Source organism: Rhinolophus hipposideros (genome assembly GCF_964194185.1).
Source record: "Rhinolophus hipposideros genome assembly, chromosome: 1".
Lineage (NCBI taxonomy): Eukaryota > Metazoa > Chordata > Mammalia > Chiroptera > Rhinolophidae > Rhinolophus > Rhinolophus hipposideros.
Genome location: NC_138047.1, coordinates 31,467,031 through 31,487,539, shown reverse-complemented (window position 1 = coordinate 31,487,539; position 20,509 = coordinate 31,467,031). Strand labels below are relative to the sequence as shown.

General features: G+C 36.3%; 1 protein-coding gene across 7 annotated transcripts in view; it reads left to right on the top strand.

Moving 5' to 3' along the window:
* Positions 1–2,276: 2,276 nt before the first annotated feature.
* Positions 2,277–20,509, top strand: part of ATP10D (ATPase phospholipid transporting 10D (putative)) — a 109,228-nt gene continuing 90,995 nt past the window's right edge. For 2 of the 7 annotated variants that reach the window (XM_081061582.1, XM_081061580.1), the window contains exon 1: positions 2,277–2,541. The gene's annotated coding sequence lies outside the window, so the exon portion shown is untranslated. Of the gene's footprint in view, positions 2,542–17,404; positions 17,451–20,509 lie in introns of all 7 variants that reach the window. The other 5 variants (XR_013994115.1, XM_081061584.1, XM_081061581.1 and 2 more) reach the window with 4 other exon arrangements.

Sequence of the window (20,509 nt, the reverse complement as noted above, 5' to 3'; positions counted from 1 at the left end):
CTTGAAGCTGATGGGTCCTGAAAAAAGACACTTAAAATAAATTTAAAAAATTTTTTTTGAAGTCCCAAGCTAAATTACACTTGTTAATATGAGTTATACCAGAGATTCAAATCTCAAAATAGAAAATTTAGTGCCACCATTACAATCCCTCCTCCCCATCTCATCATAAACTATTTAGGGAAGAGTGCCTGACATGTGTCAATGGAAAACATCCAGCCTAAGAGAAAGCTTATAAGACTTTATTTGAGCCAAACTGATGACAATTGCCAGGAAGTAAAATCTCAATGGATTGAGAAAATGCTCCACGAAATGGTGGTTTGCAGCTTATTTTATACATAAAATTAAAAGAGGAGGGTTACATGAAATCCATTGGTAATAAATTAAGGGGGTGGGAGAAAGCAAAGCAGGAAAATCTCTGGGATTAGATAAAAGTAAATTGGAGAGACAGGTACTTCTTTCACATTACCATAGGTGGGTAGAGGATAATTAATAGTTCACATAGAGATGTTAATCAAGGGACAAGAATAAGAGGGATTCTGTACTTTTCTGCTCTGGTCTGGAAAAATGGATAACTTACATTCCAAGGGAGTAATGTTAGGTGCAAAAAGACTATAGACAGGCCCACTTAAAGGTACAGATTAAGTATGAAGGAAGCTAAAGATGTAATTTCCTGCCATGGCCCATTTAATTATGAAATTTTTTATGCTCATGCCATCTTATGTGGTTATTTTTAGTCTCCTGAGCTTGTTAGGTTTAATCTGTGGCCCCTTTTCCATCCTCACATGCGAATATTTTATTAGTGCTCAGTAAATATTAAACACAACGTAGATGTTCCTCTAAGGCAATAATTTAAATCTTAGCCAGCAATTCTTGCTTGCTACAGATTAAAATCACTAATGGAGCTTAAAAAAAATTGCCAGGGGCCCACCCCCAGAAATTCCAATTGAATTAATTGCTCAGGGTAGGGCCTTGGCATCAAGCTCTCCTGTTGGCTCTGATGTGCAGCTAGTTAAAACCACTGGTTTAAGCAATCCATACAGACTCCAAATACCAGGCCCCCGCCTGAATTTTCCTGGTACGTATCTTCCCAGGAAGACCCTCCAGTAGGATGACAGCTTCAGTACTGATGGGGAAACTGTGGGAGCCCCACTTAAATTGTAAATCTCCCCAAGCAGATGGGCTTGATAGAAAACTTGTTTTCTCTTTAATCAAGTTTGGGACAGTCACATGACTGCCAAAAGTATTACCTGGGACAGGAATTTCAGAGGCCATACGAAATGACAGTCGGCTCTCCTAGGCTGAGTTTATTCCCTGAGTTGACTAAAATCTAGAGTTTTGCCCTGCCTGCAAAGGTTTCCTGAATTGGCTCTCACAGGAAACCACACCCAGAACCTGTCTCTCCCGCCTGGGAGAGGCACCTGCTCACTGTGTGAAGGAACTCGTTTGGCCTCTCCAGCCTGGTCTGGAAGAGTCTGCAAGTCCACCCCATATTCTGTCTTGATGAGCTCTTCCTTCATAGCAAAACATTTGTATGATCATTTAATTTTCTTCACTCTAGCTACACACTTGAGAAACTGGAAGATAGAGGTACAAAACAGGAGTGTTGTGGAAGTTTTTGCTCCTCGTTTTATTTTTATTTTTTCCTGTGGTATGAAATTTGGCAGCCGGTGAGTATTAAGTTTGGGCCTGAATAACTGCCACCATTGGTTCTTCCTTCCCCAAATGCCCTTTTCCTTCCTCAAAGCACTTAGTTTCTCATAAGTTTTGAGAGACCCTACAAGATGTTGGGATGTATTTAGGAGTGAAAAAACACATATTTTTAAAAAGCCGAGAATTTTAAGCTAACAATGCCTGGTAGGTGGATGGACAAAGCCACAGTGTACTGAGTGAGGGAGGGGAAAAAAAGGAGTGAGAAGAAAGACCAACTCAGAATTGTGATCTTTTTCTAGTTATAAAACAGTACCATTAAATGTTTAGATTTGATCCCTTCACACTCCAAAAAATAATTGCCAAGTGTGTCAATCAAGTCTTGGTAAATAGGTGAACTGTTAAAACAAAATTTCAGCAAAACAAGAATGAATCAAACTGTCAAGTGCAGGCAATCTGTACTGGAATGGGGAAGTCAGAGGTGGATCGTGAAAGGTTCTGGACCCCTGGGACTTCTGCGCTGGGCAGACAGACAGCTGTGGTCAACAGCTGGAGCCCAGCAGCCTGCAGCACCGAGGCTCCTTCCCCCCGACGTCACCGGAGGCGGGGCGGCGGGCGGAACCTCGGCTGCTGCAGAGCCGGGAGAGCGAAAGGAAGGAGGGGAGAGGAAGGGAAGACGAGGTCGCCGGCTCTAACCCGGCTCGACTTCGGCTCAGGCAGCTGAGCTTGGGAGCCGTCTGAAAAGTGTTGTTTTTTTTTTTTTCCTTTTCTTTTCTTTTTCCCCCTGGCGTAGGGGCATAACCCGTCTTCACTCTTGTGCTTGGTTCTTCTCTTGCACCTTGGGACTCTCGGATCGTCATGCTGTGATGTGTGCGGAGGGAGAAATTGGGAAGGGTAAGTGAGCGAACCCTTTTAACTGTTTCCCTGCTTTCTGTTTCACTCTCAACCCTCTTTTCCTCTTTCTCTGATTCTTCCCTCTTTCCCTCTTTCACTTCCCCTCCCCCAATAATTGTGTTCAGGTTTGACAACGTGCTTCAAAACTAGACTTTACGGCTGTTGTTGAACTTAAAAAGCGAGAGCGAGAGAAAGAAACACAACATTTTGAGTCACTTGATTCAAAAGAGGAATTATTTTATCTTTTCTGAATGCTGGGTTTTGTGAAAAGGTAAATTATGTACACACACACCCACCGTTGTTTTTGTCTTCTCATTTCGAAATCCAGCAATTGAAAGCAATTTTGGCTCTATCTCAGAGGTAATGAAGAGGATGGGGGTGGAAAGACCATGGGTTGATTCCTTCAGAAGGAAAAGCTGTGTTGGAGCTTGCTCAGAAATAGTTTTTCAGGAAGCACTGCAAAGAAGTCGGCGTTCTTCCCAGCAAGCACTAACTTTGCAGAACTTAATTGTTGTTGGGGGCATCCTTCATCTTACATTATAAAACATATAGTCACACTTTGTACAGCAGAGAACTATCTAGCTGATTACCGACACCCTCCGGTCTGGAGGGCTGAGCTCCCTGTGCCTTTAGCAAGAATATGTTTAAACCAGCCTTAATCATACGGGTATGTTAACTCGGGGATTTAGAATGTGATCTAAATAAGAGCAGAGTCTCTTCTTGCTTCTTTTCACCTAGTTCTTTGCGTGGAGAAAAAGTCAGCCACTGGCTCAAATCAGCCTGGAAAGATGGACCCTCAAGGATTGACTTTTTACCCGTCAATGTTACATACTGTAATATCAGAAAAGTAGCTCCAGAGGAGATAATTATTTTTAAACCTGGCTGGGTCACATTTCTGTGAAGAGTACCATCATAAAAAAATCTTTGTTGGTTTGTTAAGCGCAAATATGTAACACATGATCATTGTCACCCAGGAAACTCATTGACTGCCCCAGCGTGAGCCCCCACAACAATCTACCCCAAAAGGCAACATCTGCTCCTTATGAATTCTTATCTATTCTCGTTACAAATACATATTACATGCCTACATGGAGATAATTTTTTTTAAATCAAAACGAGGTGGTATTGTTGTGAAAGAATTTCAATCTAAAATGGAACCATAAAATGGAAAATCTCACGTATGTGCCCTCAGGAAAACAAAACTTAAGGACTGAGAGTCTGATTTCCCATAAATGCCTGATTTACAAAAAGCTGACTATGTTGAATTGTCTTACATGCTAAGAAAAGTTAATCAGGGGTTGCTTTATATCAACCTTGGCAGTTTTTCTTCAAAGCCATGAGCTTGTAAACCTGTTTCCAGAGACATGAACAAGAAATGGCCCAGGACAGATTGGACTCACAAAAATGGGCTAAATTGAGCTTTGTTTGTATGACTGGACTGGTTTTGTCTGCTTGAGGCATTTTCAAAGCTGGTCTCTGTTTGTTTTGATTTTAACAGACAAACTGAACTCTCCCCACCGATAAATACAGCTTACCCCAAACCTTCAGCAGATTTTTCTTGGAGTTTGCTGCAGTTTGTGTGTCCCAAATTGTAATTCCTCTGCTACCCCTGATTAAACTCATCTCTTTTTTATGACAATATAGACTTCTTTTTTTTTAAAGGAGGGCGCAGTTCACAGTGGCCCATGCAGGGATCAGACCGTCAACATTGGTGTTATCAGCACCATGCTCTAACAAACTGAGCCTGCCAGTCACCCCTGAGCTCGCTTCTTTTTTTCTTTTTCTTTTTTTGAAGATTTTATGGGGGAAGGGGAACAGGACTTTATTGGGGAGCAGTGTGTACTTCCAGGACTTTTTGCAAGTCAAGTTGTTGTCCTTTCAATCATCATTGTGGAGGGCGCAGCTCAGCTCCAGGTCCAGTTGCCGTTAGTTGCAATGTGCCCACCATCCCTTGTGGGAGTCGAACCGGCAATCTTGTGGTTGAGAGGTGCGGATGAGCTTGCTTCTTTGTTCAGGTTGATGCTATACAGGTTTTCCCCACTGTCCCAAAGTAGAGCATTCTTAATGAAACCTTTCATAAGCCAAAATTGCTAAAGCGACGAAGCAGTTACCATTAATTTATATGGGAAAATTTTTTAGCTTTCCTAGACCCCCCAAAATAACAAATCATATCAAATACTCTTAATTATATACAGTTTTACACTCAGTGTACCACCATTACCAGCACTCAGGCTTTTCTGATACCTTGGGACACCTCTTGCTAATAGGTGCACAAAATAAAGTGAGATACAGCCCAGAGGCTCCCAGGCGCGGTACAAAGCTGATGCTGAGATGCTGAGGAGGGTTCCCTGGGACGGAGCTTGGCAGGGCCACTCTGTTTGGGGTGCCGCTGCCTCTATCAGGGCTTACTGAAAAACAAGCTTAATGCCCTTTTTGCCTTTCGCCTTTTTTCATAAAAGTGAAAATCCTCTTTAATTTCTTTCTGTTAGCAAAAACAGGTACTAAAGTAGATCTTTTGCAAGTTTTGAAAAGCGGAGGATCCTTGTATATGTTGGAAAACAACTCAACAACATTCAAAAGCTGTAGGGAGTTAAAGAAAATAATAATGTAACTGTTACTTTAACATTTGTTAAATTTTCTGAAAAAGATGGACCATCTAAGCAGTCTAAAACAGGATGTTAGGAATGTTTGTTCTTTGCACAGCAAAAACTGAATACTTTTCAGTACAATTATTTAGCAACTAAAGAGAAATTGAATAGCATGTCATTTATTTTGATGTCAGTAAAATAAAGAAAATGCTCATAGTTTGATTATAATTTATAATAGAAATAACTCATTGTTAGACAAATACTACTTAGCATCAATTTTAAAATTAAAAGGTGAAAATAAAATGCCCACATATTCGAGGCTTCATTCCGTGTTGTATTGTCTGATCTAGTTGGAAGTAGTCAGTCTTTTTAATGAAGGAAAATCAAAGAAAATGCTACAAGCAAGATCACTTAGGGATTCTCAAAACCCAGTGCATTGGTGAAGATAAATTTAAAGCTTATCAGTGCTTGAGAAAAGGAGACTCAATTTATTAAATCTTGGAACAATTATGTGTGTGTTGGATGCTATCATTATTCCTGGTCAATAGTTATAGCGGCCTAGCAGCTTTCCTTATCACTTAGAAGAGGTTTGTTGTGAGTATATTCTTTTGAAAACATTATTCCCTTCCTGTTATTTTAGATGGTTTTATTTCATTTCAGCAATATATTTCATTTCACTTGATTGCTGAAAGTATTCGTGAAACAATCCTTTTCACGAAACTAGTATCAGTACTAGAGTAAGAAGGAATAGTGGTACTAATTGAGTTGTGGCCTTAATGGAATCTCTTTTATGCTACTCAATGAAGTGTATATTCATACAATTATCTGAGGTGGGGCTATGTACTAAAATTTGTAAATGTTTGTAGCCTTTTACTCAATAATCCTGGGTCTAGAAATGTATCCTAAGGAAATCATCTGAATTCCATATAAAGATTTATAAATATGTTCATTCCAATGTTATCTGTGACATGGAAAAAAAATAAAGGTAAGCCCACAATAGCAAACTTTTAAAATAAATTAATGTACTATATATTTATATTGATAAAATTCAGTTTCCAGAATATTTTAGAAAGATCCTTGCAGTGTATTGAGTGAAAAAAGCAAGATTTAATACTGTATTATTTTGAACGTGTAGAATATAATTTTGAAATATAAATATATATAAAATATCATTTACTCAGTAAATATATAAGCTCTTACTGTGTATCATGTGCTGTTCTAAATTAACAAATGTTGAACAATATTAAACAAGACTGTTGCACTTCCTATTTGCATTCAAGTTCCTATTTGTACCAATAGACCTAACCACAGATAAATCACATGCAAAAAAAAATGGATGTCCAGGTTGTAATTATAACTTTATAGTTTTAATATTTTTTTGACGTTCCCAAATCTTCTACAGCAACTATTACTTTTATAATTGCAAAAATACCATTGAAAAATATCAACAAGAAATACCATAACCAAAATTTAAAAAATAGATTTTAGTATGCCAATATGCCCCTTTCAAAAGGTATTATAAAAAGCAGTGAGAGATTGCTAAACACTCCTATAGAAAACGACCCCCGATGAAAAATAGACATAAATGGGCAATTCATAAAGGAAAAACAATCTTGACTTTTCTAAAGTTGGGGGCTCAGGGATGTTCACTTTCTAATCGAAGAAGACTCAGCAGTGCAATAAGTTACCATATTTTCACACATCACATTAACAAACGTGGAAAGCAAATGAAAATGTGTGAGGTTGTTAGGAAGACTATTTAATGATATGGAAAAATGTTAATGAAGTGAGGAATGGAAGAAAGTAAGTTACAAAACGATGTCCTCCTTTTGAAAAAAAATCTAATGATTATATGCAGAAACTACTTTATTGATGGAAAATAAACCAAATGTTAATAGTACTTATGTTTGGGTGGTGAGAGTATATATGATTTCCATTATTCTCATGGTATTCATCGGTAGTTTCTAAAATTTCTACAGTTAATATATTTAAGATATCAGGAAAAAATATCACTATCCTAATGAACCAATCTGTCCTAGACTGAAGAGCAGTCTCGTGTGTAATTCCAGGTTACAAACAATTCCAGGTGTCATTGTTTCTGAATTATATTTGCTGGTGAGAACATTTGATTTATAAGGGAAATCACCAAATAAAGCTAAATTTAGTCTCATTCACTCTTCTGCCCCCTCCTGTTTTCTGAAATAATCAGTGTTGGCCTGATTCAAGCTTCATTCCTTTTTATTTCCTGTAGATCATATCTGCTAGGGTCTCATGCCGATAGGCCTTAATTAAATCTTCCTTAATTTATTTTTCTAAAATCTGCTTATTCCATTTAAGGCCTTTCTGAATGAGGAAGATGGGTACAACTACATTTCTGTTAGCAAAACGAACTTACAAAAATTTAACCCTTTATGTAGGATAAGTAATTAAAAATTATAATATCTTGGTTATGAGAAGGAAGGTGAAAATCAGTTTTAAATTATTAAATGGTGTGAAATATTTTTCTTTAACTTATAGTACTCATAATTACTTAAAATTTCATTCCCCTTACAGACCATAACCTTCAATATACTGTTATTATATATTGAAGGTTATGGTTAAAAATCTTAGTTATGATATCCTTTGTTCTTCACTAAACTTGTTCCTAGAGAGGTGTTCTCATGTTTTATCACAAAGATTCTCTCTATTTACCAGTGATATCCTTAGCCAACAAATCAATATTTCTACCTTGCCATATTGGAAAAAAGCCTGAATCTAAGCATTGTTATGCTTTTAGAATCCTAAACCAAGGAATGATAGAAAAGTGAAATGCTGTCAATTGTAGTTTTTGATGTGTTTATTTGAAATGCTGTCAGTAGGGTAAGTAATTCTTAACTCTGAATCCTAAATTGGCTTTCCTCTCTTAAATCCTCACATGTTACTTGAGCCAGGCTAGTGTAAAAGAAGGGGGTTATGGTGGTCTCCAATGCCCAATTTGTCACATATTATTTTGCCTACTCCACTGTGGTCCTGGTCAGGATGGAAGGGGTGACGACAGGAATGTGTGGGTAAGATACGTACTTTTAAGGAAGCAGTATTGGTAACGGGCAGAGGCCAGGACTGGTGCCAGCGCAGGAGGTGTGGAGCCAAGTGGAGACTATGGTACGTGGCTTGCAACAGGTGATTGGAAGTGTTGCCTTTGCAGCAGTTGGTGTTGCTGTTGTCACAGAGGTCCATCGGAGATGCCTTTGGAAATCTCTAATGATCCCACCCTTGTTAGGTTACTGGTAAACTGTTCTGAAGTACATCACTCAGTTTTTCCAGTCTAGCTCCCTGCCTTTTCTCCCCCATTCCAATGTGTCTTTCATACTTCTTACAAAGAAATCCTTTAAATAGCCACATCGTATCCTACGTACTCAAATATCTGGATGATTTCCCATTTCCTTCAAACTGAGTATAAATCCTGTATCTTAGTAAGTAAGGACTTAATATAGTCCTAACATCAGTTTCCGTCTTAATTTCCCATCACTCCTTAATTTGTACTTGAAACTCCAGCCATATTGAACTACTCAGTGATGCATAAATGTGCATAGGGATTTCCAGTCTCCTTGCCTATATTCCTAATATTTCCTTTTCTAAAATCTACAAATCTCTCCTGTCAGATTCTAGACATTTTTCAAGGCCCATTTAAATGCTCTGTCTTCTGGTAAGCGTACCTTCTCCCTTTTCATCTTTCAACCTCATGTCATGCCCCCTCATTGGACTTTCTATTCCCCTAAATTTATATACGGCATGATTACCCTCAGGATATCTTTTTGTTGAACTGAATATTTTGACCTGTTCTGGGTACTTTTATTCCTTTTCAAAGTACCTAGCACTGAGCCTAAGACAAGCTAAAATAAATGAACACTAGAAGGCAGGTTCCAAGAAGACAGAGATTTTTGTCTGTTTTGTTCCCTGATTTACCTCTCTTATCTCTAACAATGCCTGGCATATAAGAGCTCAACAAACATTAGTTGAGAGAGTGAAGTTATTGAGCAATTTCAGCATGTAGGTACAGTGCATTATTTAATAAACCTCTTTACAGAACTGGATGAGGTAAGTAATGGTATTTCCAGTTACAGATGTGAAAACTGAGGCTCCGAGGCTAAGAGCTTGTGGTAAATGGCTGACTGAACCTGAGCATCAGTGTCACATGAACTTGTTAGAGCTTGTGTTCTGATTGCAGATGCGTTTGTTGCTATTTTGAAAACAGCAGATTATATTATCTCTTCTTATTCAAAATGAATGTCATTTGGAGGGTGGGTAACATGAATAACTATTGGAATTGACCATTTATCATGAATCTATAATTCCAGTGAACACTATCGATGTCTTTTTAATACAGTTTACAGCTTTCACCTCTCCCTTATTGGTGTTTATACACTATACTTAGTAATACTTAACTTACAGGCTTTGGGACAATTTTAACTGTGAGTGTTGAGACAATTTAAGTAATTGTAATTGACATATGTAATCTATGCGTCCATTGTATTAAGTCATATGATGAAGTAATTTTTAGCTATTGTAAAATAATACTGTTCTGTGGAATATTAATGACATTTTAAATCACACAAATGCTTCCAGAAGTGAATCTTTAAGTAGTTTTTAGAAATTGATAAACCTCTCATCTGTTATACTGAAATACTCTTTTCGTAGTTCAACTGAACTAATGCCTATCGGCCTTCACCATATATCCAGTAATGCCACATATTTTAAAGAATAGATGTGTGATTTAAAATTGTAGTTTTTGATGTGTTTATTTGATTCATACTTATAGCTCAGGTTAGTAATTTTCACGGGCACTTTAGAAAACAGCTCATGTAGTCAAATGATTTAACCTTAAGCTTTATAAATATATATAATATCATTCAGCAGCTAAATTGTTTCTATTTTAGATACAAATAACTCCACTTCCCTGTTTATTATTATTACTTTTTTACTATTCTTCGTTCTTTTAAGCATGTTACACACACACACACACACACACACACACACACACACAATCTCTTTTTAAAAAGTTTCTGTGGTTACTCATCCAGAAAATAATTCCCCTATTTCTTGTTTATAAATAGTTTCACTAATTATTTAAACAATATAATATATTGTTATATCTACTGGTAGAGAAATAATTAGTTGCATAAAAATATTATTTAGTGATAATGAATTCATGGAGAAAATGCATTTAGAAATTAAAAATAAATCTTTCCAGAGCACATTTGAGGTGCCTAGATCAATTGTTTTCAAAGTCTGGTCCACAGACCAGGCGTATCACTTGAACTTGTTAGAAATGCAAATTCTCAGGCCCCACAGCACCTATTGAATCAGAAACTGAGGGTGTGTGTGTGTGTGTGTGTGTGTGTGTGTGTGTGTTTATGTATGTTTATGTGTGTAGAGGGTGGAAGCTTGTGTTTTTACAAACTCTCCAGGTAATTCTGATCTGTGTTAGTTTGAGAAAACAGGCAGGGCATAGTCACTTGGTTTTGGCAGGCAGGTGCCTGGTCTGTTTTAAAAGGCCTCCAGGAAAGACAATTCCATTGACTTTGCTGTATGTCATCTCAAATACCTCTGTGATATCACTGATGATGTCAGAAGCCCTTCATTTGAGAATTTGAGACATAAAACTTAGAAAACAGTCCAAAAAGATAATATTTAATACTTAAAGATCTGTGTTGGCTGGTTTTATGTTATTATTTACTTCCAGGCAACAAATTCCCTTTCAAAACATAATCAAACTAAACATTTTTAAAGTGTTTTATAAGGGAAAAAGAAGGGGACATTTTCCCCCATCATTTGCTCTTGGGTATATTCTTGGAGGATGATTAAAGGAAGCAAATATGAATCTTTATGACTCTCAGTAGAGAGTTTGTGCCTAGGGAATCGAGTTTTTTTGTTAGAGGTCCTAAGTGTCTTTGTAGAGGTAGGGAATGAAATAGCCTAGACTCCCACTGTGATTGTTAAATTTGTAATTAATTAATTCTATATAAAGTTGGAGTCCCAGCATAAAAGTATTTTCATAGTGAATCTGTATACAACCTAGACTATAGTCTTATAATATATTTTGGATTTCATCAACTCAGATTAAGTCATTTATTGCTGGTAATTTTGTTTGCTACATCTCTTTGTGCTATCAGACCCTCGTGATGTTAAACATGGTCATTTCAGAATATTGGAGATTGTTCATGTTATGAAGATATTAGGAATCAGCACAAAGAATCTTGAAACAGCTTCTTAAGAAGGAGTTGAGAGACTTCTGACCTACAAGTGGTTTTCTTCCCCCCACTGACTTTAATTTTCTCATATAAAGAGCCATGAAGGTGAAATTCAAAAAGTATAACAGACCTGTTTTTGAGATTACTTTGATATTCAGAAATGTATATGCCATATATAAGACATTTTATTGCAACAAGTATCTGAACTTCCTTTTGCAGCATATCGTTCTATTTCATTCTATTTCACACCTAGTTTTCATAAAGAAGACAATCTCCCAAAACTATCTGGGCATTTAAGTAAGCTATCTCTTACAATTTAACCAGCCATATCAATGAGATATTTTTAGTAATCATCTTTGGTGCAAAAGAGATCAGAATGCTATAATTGGCTTTGCAACATTTTTAATGGCATTCAAGACTTTTGGGCAGGGACACATACATTCGCCTTTAGGATGAAGCTTATAAATTATATTTTTCTTGTGTTCTTTGCTATAATACCGAGTATATTGTTGGTACATACACATGCTTGTGGATTTGGATATGGATGTTCTTTTTCAGTGTCGAGGCAGCAGGCTTGTCTTACATTTTATAGTTCTTCTTAAAACAAACTGAAAACAAAGGATTGTGTCTGTTCCCCGCATCTTAAACGTAGAAGCAGTGCATTAACTTCTCTGTATGCTTTTCTCCTCCATAAGCATCGGTTTCATGATTAAATAAAGTTTAGACATTAGAGTTTTGGAATAGTTTTTAATTGAAACAAAGATCTGTTTTCTAATTATAAAGTAAATGTGTGTATATTCATAGTAAAAAATATGGACAGTTACAAAAGATACTTAAAATATAAATTATCTTTTAATATACTATCTAAAATAGCCAGTGTTAATGTTTTAAAAATGGTTTATTCCAAATTTACATATATATAGATAGTTAATATATATATGTATATATACCGAGGGTGCCAAAAAAATGTATATACATGACCTGTATTCATCTTTTGTTATCTATATATTGAGTATTACAATTTTAATAGTTTTTCCCTTTCTTAAAATGTGTACATTTTTTTGTCATCCTCTGTATATACTCATATTCTAGTTGAGATCATACTTATATATAGGTCAAAATCATCATTTAAAACTTGAAGCATTTTCTTGCTCATAAAATTTGTTTAAAATCATTTTTAATAGCTGTATTATTTCCATTTAGATATAACACAGTTTAACAATGTCTCCTTTTCTGGACATCTGGGTTAGTGCTTTTTCCAATGCTGAATTGGTCATCTTTCTACTCAACGCCAAAGAGAATGACATTTTTCAAGCCATATTACCTTTGGCTCCAGGATAGTAAAAGCAAACTAGACTTCCCCAGCACTATATGAAAGCCTGCCTTCGTCACCCCAATAAATTAAAAAATAAATTAAAAAAAAAAAGAAAGCCTGCCTTCATTGAGCATTATGAATAAAGAAACTCTGCTACATTTAAAGCAAAACAAAACAAAACAAAAACAAAAAAACTAATTCTGCTTTAATTGCTTTTCTTAGGTCACTAGTGAAGTAGAAAATGTTTTTTGGGGGGGTGAACACGCAATGGGATTTATAGATGATGTAATACAGAATTTTACACCTGAAATCTATGTAATTTCACTAACAATTGTCACCGCAATAAATTTAAAAAAATAAAAACAAAAATAATTTTTTAAATGTTTTTTTCTATTTATTTGCAGTTTGTCAGCTCTGTGGGTTTGTTCATGTTCTTTTCCCAAGTATGCTCTTCTTGTAAATATTTAAACCAGAAATGAATACTTTCTAATATTGCTTTTATAAAGTACCAATGTTAAAAGTAGGCCATTATGAGTAGGGCTTGTTACATGAAACTGAAACAGGAGGACAGAGCCTACAAATTAGCTGTGAAATTTTTATCTGAATAAATCTTAGTTATTTTATAGTTCTAAGCATGCTATCATAAAATTTTAGCAGGCATAAAGTCTTGTATTCAAATTGACTTAAGTAATTTATGATACATTCATAAATAATGATGTAGTTTAGGAATTAATAAAAAGCTACCTATACACCGGTATGTATGAGTAATAAAGTGGAAGTGGAGAGAATAGCTGGATTATTTTATGGGAGGTGCCACTAACTTGACGTATGCTGTTTGGCATATCTCTAAACCTCATTTTTTAGTGTGTATATAAAATGAAGTATTTAATTGGATATTAAAGATTTTTTTCTAGTTTAAAATGTTTGAATTTTCTATTTAAGTTGCTAAGTCTTATCTTTAAAATGCGTTTCTTACTTGGCAGAAATGTCGGATCAAATGATTAATAAGTACTCTCATAATAGTAACAATAGCTGTCATTTAGGCAAAGTTCCCTCCAGTTGAGGACCACTGATTTAATATAACCTAAGTCATCAACAGTCTGAAGACAAATATCATCATTTTCTCTGGCAAAGGTAGGTGGCTTTGGGCCATCTTGGATTTCAAAGGTCAAGATGGAATTGACCAAGTAGAATCCCAGCCAAAGGACCCCACTCTATCTTTCCACAATACTGTTGCACACTTGTTGATTGTTTGGCCTTTATCCTCTTGAGATTTTTTTTGTTTGAAGAGTACTCATTCCGAGGATGTATTGTATACCACCATGAACCTGACTGTTCATTGAATCATTCAGAAATATTCATTGAGTACGTGCCATGTGCCAGGCATTGTCTAGTTACTGGTGAAAACAGTGAGCAAGATGGTTTTGTAGGAGAAGCAGCGATTAAATAATTATAGTTCATTCCCCTTTATTTTTCTAATCTTTTAAAGCACATCTTTGGACTCACAATCGATGTGTTTATCATGTTTCTCTCTCTCTCTCTCTCTCTCTCTCACACACACACACACACACACACACACACACACTGCTTATCACACAGAGCTAGAGTTTGCCCTCCTTTATATGAAGGAGTAAAGATAGCACACCAGGAAATTTGTGTTCTGCCAGTTTAAAAAGATGTTTTGGCTTCAGTTTTCAAAATGAGCACTTACCTGGGTGCTAGTTTCATTTCAGAATTTACTTGTTTATCTGTTGGTTAGTGTTTTGATGTCTTAGTGTTTGCTCCTCTGAAATGTGGCCATAAACATGTCAGAGTCTGCCTCGTGAGGATTAACCTCTGAAGAATTTCAAGTAGTGAGGGAACCTCATGAAGTTCATGCCTGTTCCTCTCTACTGGACTATGGGTGCTTTGAAGGCAAGAACCGTGAAGTTTACATAGGACGCTTCATCATTTTGGTTGCAGTGCCTGGAAAAGTGCCTGGTTGACACATGATAGCCTTTTGGTACCTATTTTATTAAACAGATATAAGGAAAATAGATCTCTGAACAGTGAGAATTGGTTTCACTAAGTAATTCTTGTTAAGTTTCTATATTCTCCTTGAAAACCATGGAGGTCTGTAATTCAATTTATTTATGTTTATTATTCTAAGATAGTTGGAAGTATGGGTTAAGACTTGATAAAAGCAGATATTTGGGCATCCAAGAGAGAAACAAACCTACAAAATTAGACACAAGCATTTAAAACAAGGTGGTCTTCAGCTGCTGAACAAAACCCTATGGATATGCTCTGAAGACCCTTAAGGCATCACTATACAGAGCACTTTGTAATAATAGGTGCTTAAGCATTGGTGCTGAATTCTCAGAGAAGAAAATGTATTTGAAATTCTGTGTAAAATATAGCAAAATTGAGAACACATAATGATTTCCATCCTAGATGAAATTGTTTTGGTACTTAAAGAGATAAACGTTAAGCTTTCTGAAAAAAATAGGTTACTCAGAACTTCCTCCCCAGAGTTTTAAAGCAATGAAATTCAAGTACCTCATCTATTTTTAAAACTAGATTCTACTTGTTTTATTTCCCTTTTGTGTCTTCCTGTTGCAGTCTTGTTAGTGGCCATTTTAGGGTTAAAATCTTTAATATGAACTTTAATAACTTTAGCATGTGTAATAAAAGCTGTAATGAGAGAACATGAAATAACAGCTTCTATCACTTCTAGATCCAGTGTACCTAAGACTTGGACAGGCATTCTGGTCTTTACTGCATGTAAGAGAAGTGTTATTTTATTCATTTATTCATAGGCTCATTCCCTAAATATGTACTGAAAGTCTACTCTGGGCCTGATACTGTTTTAGGCCTAGGCTGTATCAATAAATAAAAGAGATTGAAATTCCTCCTGTGGTGGAGTGGGGAGACAAGAGCAAAAATATAAAAATATTATTATATGTAGTTAGAAAGTGACTTAAGAGTTCTGTGAAAAATGAAAACAGGGAAAGAATAGGGAGTGCTGAGACGAGGCTGTGTAGGGGCGCAGTGAAAGAGGGGAGCAGTAATAGATCGGAGAAGTCTTTGGGAGGCAGGTACCTGTGACACTTCTTATAATTAAGGTGAGAGCCTTTCAAGTTTTAAACTGTGGAAATGTCAGGATCTAACTTAGGCTTTAACAGGACTAAGTATAATATTGGACTAGGGTGATCCTGGTGGAGGGGACGCCAAGAGGTGAGATTCTCTATATATTTTAAAGGTAGGACCAACAGAACTTGCTGACTGTGTATGGGTTTTGAGGGAAGACAGGACCCCAGGATGGCTCAAAGGCTTTTGGACTGAGGATCTAGAAGAATGCAGCTGCCATGAACTGACAGGGCTCTCTGGGGGTGGGGAGGAAGGAAGCAAGTCTTGGGGGGAGAATCAGGAGCTCAGTTTCGCATGTGTTACCTTTTGGCGATGGGATGCCGAATTGGCAGTCAGATGTATGAGTCTGGAGTTTGGGGAAGAGGTCTGAGCTAGAGGGCAGTTACATGGGGGAACCTGTAGAAGTTCTCTTTTCATGGTTTTGGTTTTCTCAGTGAAATAGAAACAAGGTCATCAGCAGGAAGAAATTTGGGAGGGAGATATGAAAAGTTAGAAAGAAGGGATGAAACAGTTATCTATTAAAATGGGAAAGTAAAGAGACTAGAAATGTTTGATTGCAGTTGGCATGTATGGCCAACTTGTGATTCATGGTCAGTAATTTAAAGTGACGCTAATCGTGCACATTATCGGTTTCTCGCTAGGCACTTCCAACCTGTAGGTATTGGAGCAGCATATATAGGGATTTAGATATATAACTGATTTGAATGTAACTAGGGTAAGGGCTTTGCCAAGAAAGAAGTGAGAGAGGAGTTAAGGGGTAGAGAGAAGATACAAAGAATTGATAACAGTGTTGAGTATAAAATTTAAAACGAGCAGGGAAGTGAGGCCATGCAAGGAGGGACAGTGAAAAATGCTTATAAGTCCCTGTAGGGTCCGATGATATTGAAGTCATGATATTGGTCAAAAGTGAATCATTTCTTTAAAAGGACATTTTATTTTTATAGAGTCATATTTCAAATTCACGTAAAGAGCTTTGCACTGAATGCATCTAATGGATGTTTTAAAATTAAATAAAAATATTTGAGTGTGTTAATTTTAACAAATGAAGTATGCCTGTAGTATTTCCCCCCTAAATTACTTAAGTGCAGATATTGCACTAGTCCTATTTTTTCTCTTAACCGTCACATTCCTTGGTAGGCTGCCAGGGCTGTGTACCTCCTGCCAACTTATTGCCCAAGTGTCTGTGCCCTATATCAGTGTTCTACTAACTGCAGAGGCTCTCGCCGCATCAGATATTTGGATCAGGCTTGGGTAATCATTTACCAGTCTATGTCACTGATTGAGTTTTTCAATCACTCTGAACCTCAGTTTTTTTATCCTTAAGTGGGGGTAATAATATGTAATTTGTTGTAAGGTTTAAAATTAATGTATATTTATCCCCAGTACAGAACTTGGCATGTCTTTTAAAATGGCTGATATTGTTATGATCTTAGGTTTATTGAATTAATAGTGTTTATTAGAGTTGAGTAACCAAATATGAAAAACATGTTATTCTGTTGTTACAGTAACATATTTTTGAAGTATCTAGGATTACCAATGCCAAAACATAGTATTAAAGATTACTATCATTAGCATTTTAATATATGTTTATGTCTTTTCAGCTTTAAGAATAGACTAAGGCATATTGGGGACTTGCCATGAGTACAGGTGAGATTTTGTTTTTTTAGTTTCCAGTAATATAGAGAGACATGCATACAACTGTAACATTTTTCCTGCCTTTTGCCTGCTTAAATCAGTTTTGAGCCTAAGCATGAGCAAAAGGTAACTCATTTGGATGTGTGGTCCCTTTAAGAAAAAGCTGAGATATATTGAAGAAGATAGGTAATAAAGGGTTTGTGTGTGTGTGTGTGTGTGTGTGTGTGTGTGTGTGTGTGTGTGTGTAGGGTGTTTTTGTTTGTTTTTGTTTCAGTCTTGATGTGGCCTCTTTTTTATATCCTTAGTTATACGGGTTCTGTTCAGCTAGTACAGATGATTCTTGACATTGATTGTTCTATAATTTATTTGTAATTTTGGTGTGATCCTGGGATGTAGTAGACATAGCAATTACGTAATCCACCTGCTTGGACCTTCTCCAGTAATAAAGTTTTCAGTCTATGAATGGATATATATATATATATATATGTATATATATATATATATCCAAAGTGTATATTTATATATATATGTACTTATATATGTATATATATATGTACTTTATTCTCACATAAGAAAATTGAAGAATCTCTTTATATTTAATGTACGTTGGGAAACATGAAGAATGGGTAACTTTTCCAGTATAAAACAATGCATCTAGATACCACAGTCATGTTTCATGCCTCTGTCTCCTTTCAAAACAAGGATGTTATATTTGAAAATTCTAATTTGAGTCTTAATCAGTAGTGATATACTTGTAACACATGTCCTTCATTGCTGCGGAGAGTACCTTCCCTCGCTCTGAGTCAGAGGCTGCTTTCTGTGATGTAGAACAGGGTCTTTGGTTTCTGTCTCCCCAGCATCAACAATAGTGTTTGGTTTTCAGGTCATGCTTGTTGAATGAATTGTGACTGAGTGAGCTTGGGCTAAGCACACTTTTTAAAAAGATACATAAGGGCCATGTGCTTGATGAGAGTTGACCTTTTCCCATTTAGGGCCCTAAAAATGACATAACTATCATAAAGTATCCTTTGTTAGTGGTAAAAGTGAAAGATATATAACTGAGTTTTTTACATACCTACATAGCACTTCCTCCGACGATAATAATCACCAATTATCAAAAGTAGTTATTTTACTTCAGTATTTTTGGTATTGTGTTACCCTTGCCTGGCCTCTTTATACCTGAAATACAGAGTATGTACTTCTAACTGGGGATTTAGTTCAAGAAGTTCAATTAAAGTAAATATTAATTAGCACACGGAGCTTTAAGATGTACTTTATTTGGCAAATCTGATTCCTCCCACGCAGTGGAGATCACTGGGGATATGTGACTTTATCATTCAAGATCTCACTATATAAATTCACCCTTGTCATCACCAAAGTCTATGTTAGTCACGTTTATAACTTTATAGTTTATTTTCCAAAGATTATGTGGGGTAAAAAAACAAAACGCTTTCTCCTTTTATAGAGAGCAGGATAATAATTAGTAAGGGAGCCATGCCAACACGTCATCTTGGCACCTGATGCAATAAAGAAACCAGCAAGATATCAAATGATCTTACTGCCACCATACTGCTTATTACCTGTCAGATAAGGAATCGGTCTCCTTGAGATAGTAAGCCTCTTAGAGAGTGAGACAAGTAGGTCAGAGACAACTCAGATTGGAACGAGCCTAAGTTTTATCAGGGCTCACTGTGCTTCAGGGAGGGCTACCTGTGACGTAGAGGTCAAGGAGACTTTCACAGGTTGCTTCTACTGTGAAACATTTCTTATCTTATAGCTATAACATTTCTCTGTATTTATATTGACCGTGATAGATAACTTTTCTTTCTTCCAAGGTTTGAGGCATACAAGAGCTTTGCTGTTTTGTTAGTATTCTCTCATCTTGGTTGAGAAGAAGGTTATAAGTCTGTCGAGGTCAGAACCCATTGTTCTCCCTTGCTGAGTTTTTAGAAATGTTGATTGAAACTGACTGTAACTGTATTAAATCTGCAGAAAGAAACAATCCCAAAGGCCTCAGCACAACTCCTGGGAATTTCTGTGTAAACTAGACTTCCGCTATTTTAGCTAATTCTGACCTTAGCTGAGAAGGTCTGCTTGTATTGGCTGTGAAGTCATTGGTACACATGGCTTTGGTCTATATATTCAGGCAGTGGGACTTGCCAATAACAGGAGTGATACCTAATTAACTGTTCATTTTTAATTTCAACTTTACGTATTGCAATAAAGTTACTTAGCAGAGAGTAGTGGTTCTCAAAGTGTATTCCCAGGACTAGCAGTTTGAGCACTACCTAGAAACTTATTAGAAATGCAGATTCTTACAGCATAGAGAACATAGTCAATAATGTTACAACAACTATATATAGACCAGGTGGGTATTAAGCTAATCAGGGGAATCACTGCATAAATTATATAAATGTCTAACCTCTATGCTGTACACGTAAAATTAATATAAAGGAATACTGAATGTCAACTAACTGAAAAAAAAAATTTAAAAAAGGAAAGAAATACAGATTCTTGAGACCCATCCCAGACCTCCTTACTCAGAAACTCGGAGGTGTGGCTCAGGACATACCGATGCATGCTGGAATTTGACAGCCACAAACAGAGCATCTTGAAATGACCATACATAAGAATGTTTTTCTGTTTTAGACAAGTGAGCTCATATGTATATTTGAAGTTGTTTGTTGGCTGGTGATGACCTCAGAAATTTTTCAATACTAACTGGGTCCAAGGGAATTCATTACCCTGTATTTACCTTTGATAATCTGCCCTGCTACAAATTTTCCATTAATCATTCATTAAGGAAAACAGAGTTTTTGAGAAGTGCCTGCTTTTCAAGTACATTTGTGTACAAGAAGGAACGTAGTATGATATGTTGTTTTAGGACACTCTGTTATTGAAGGATATCTTCTAGGAAAAATGTAATTAGAAATCTAGTTTTAAACAATCATATTTGATTATTTTAAATTTTGTGTATAAACAAAGTTGTATACTTGTAAAGGCATGACTTTGGAGTCAAAACTTGCATGCCTTGAGTTGCAAAATGTCTTTGACCTTTTGTTTCTCACTCT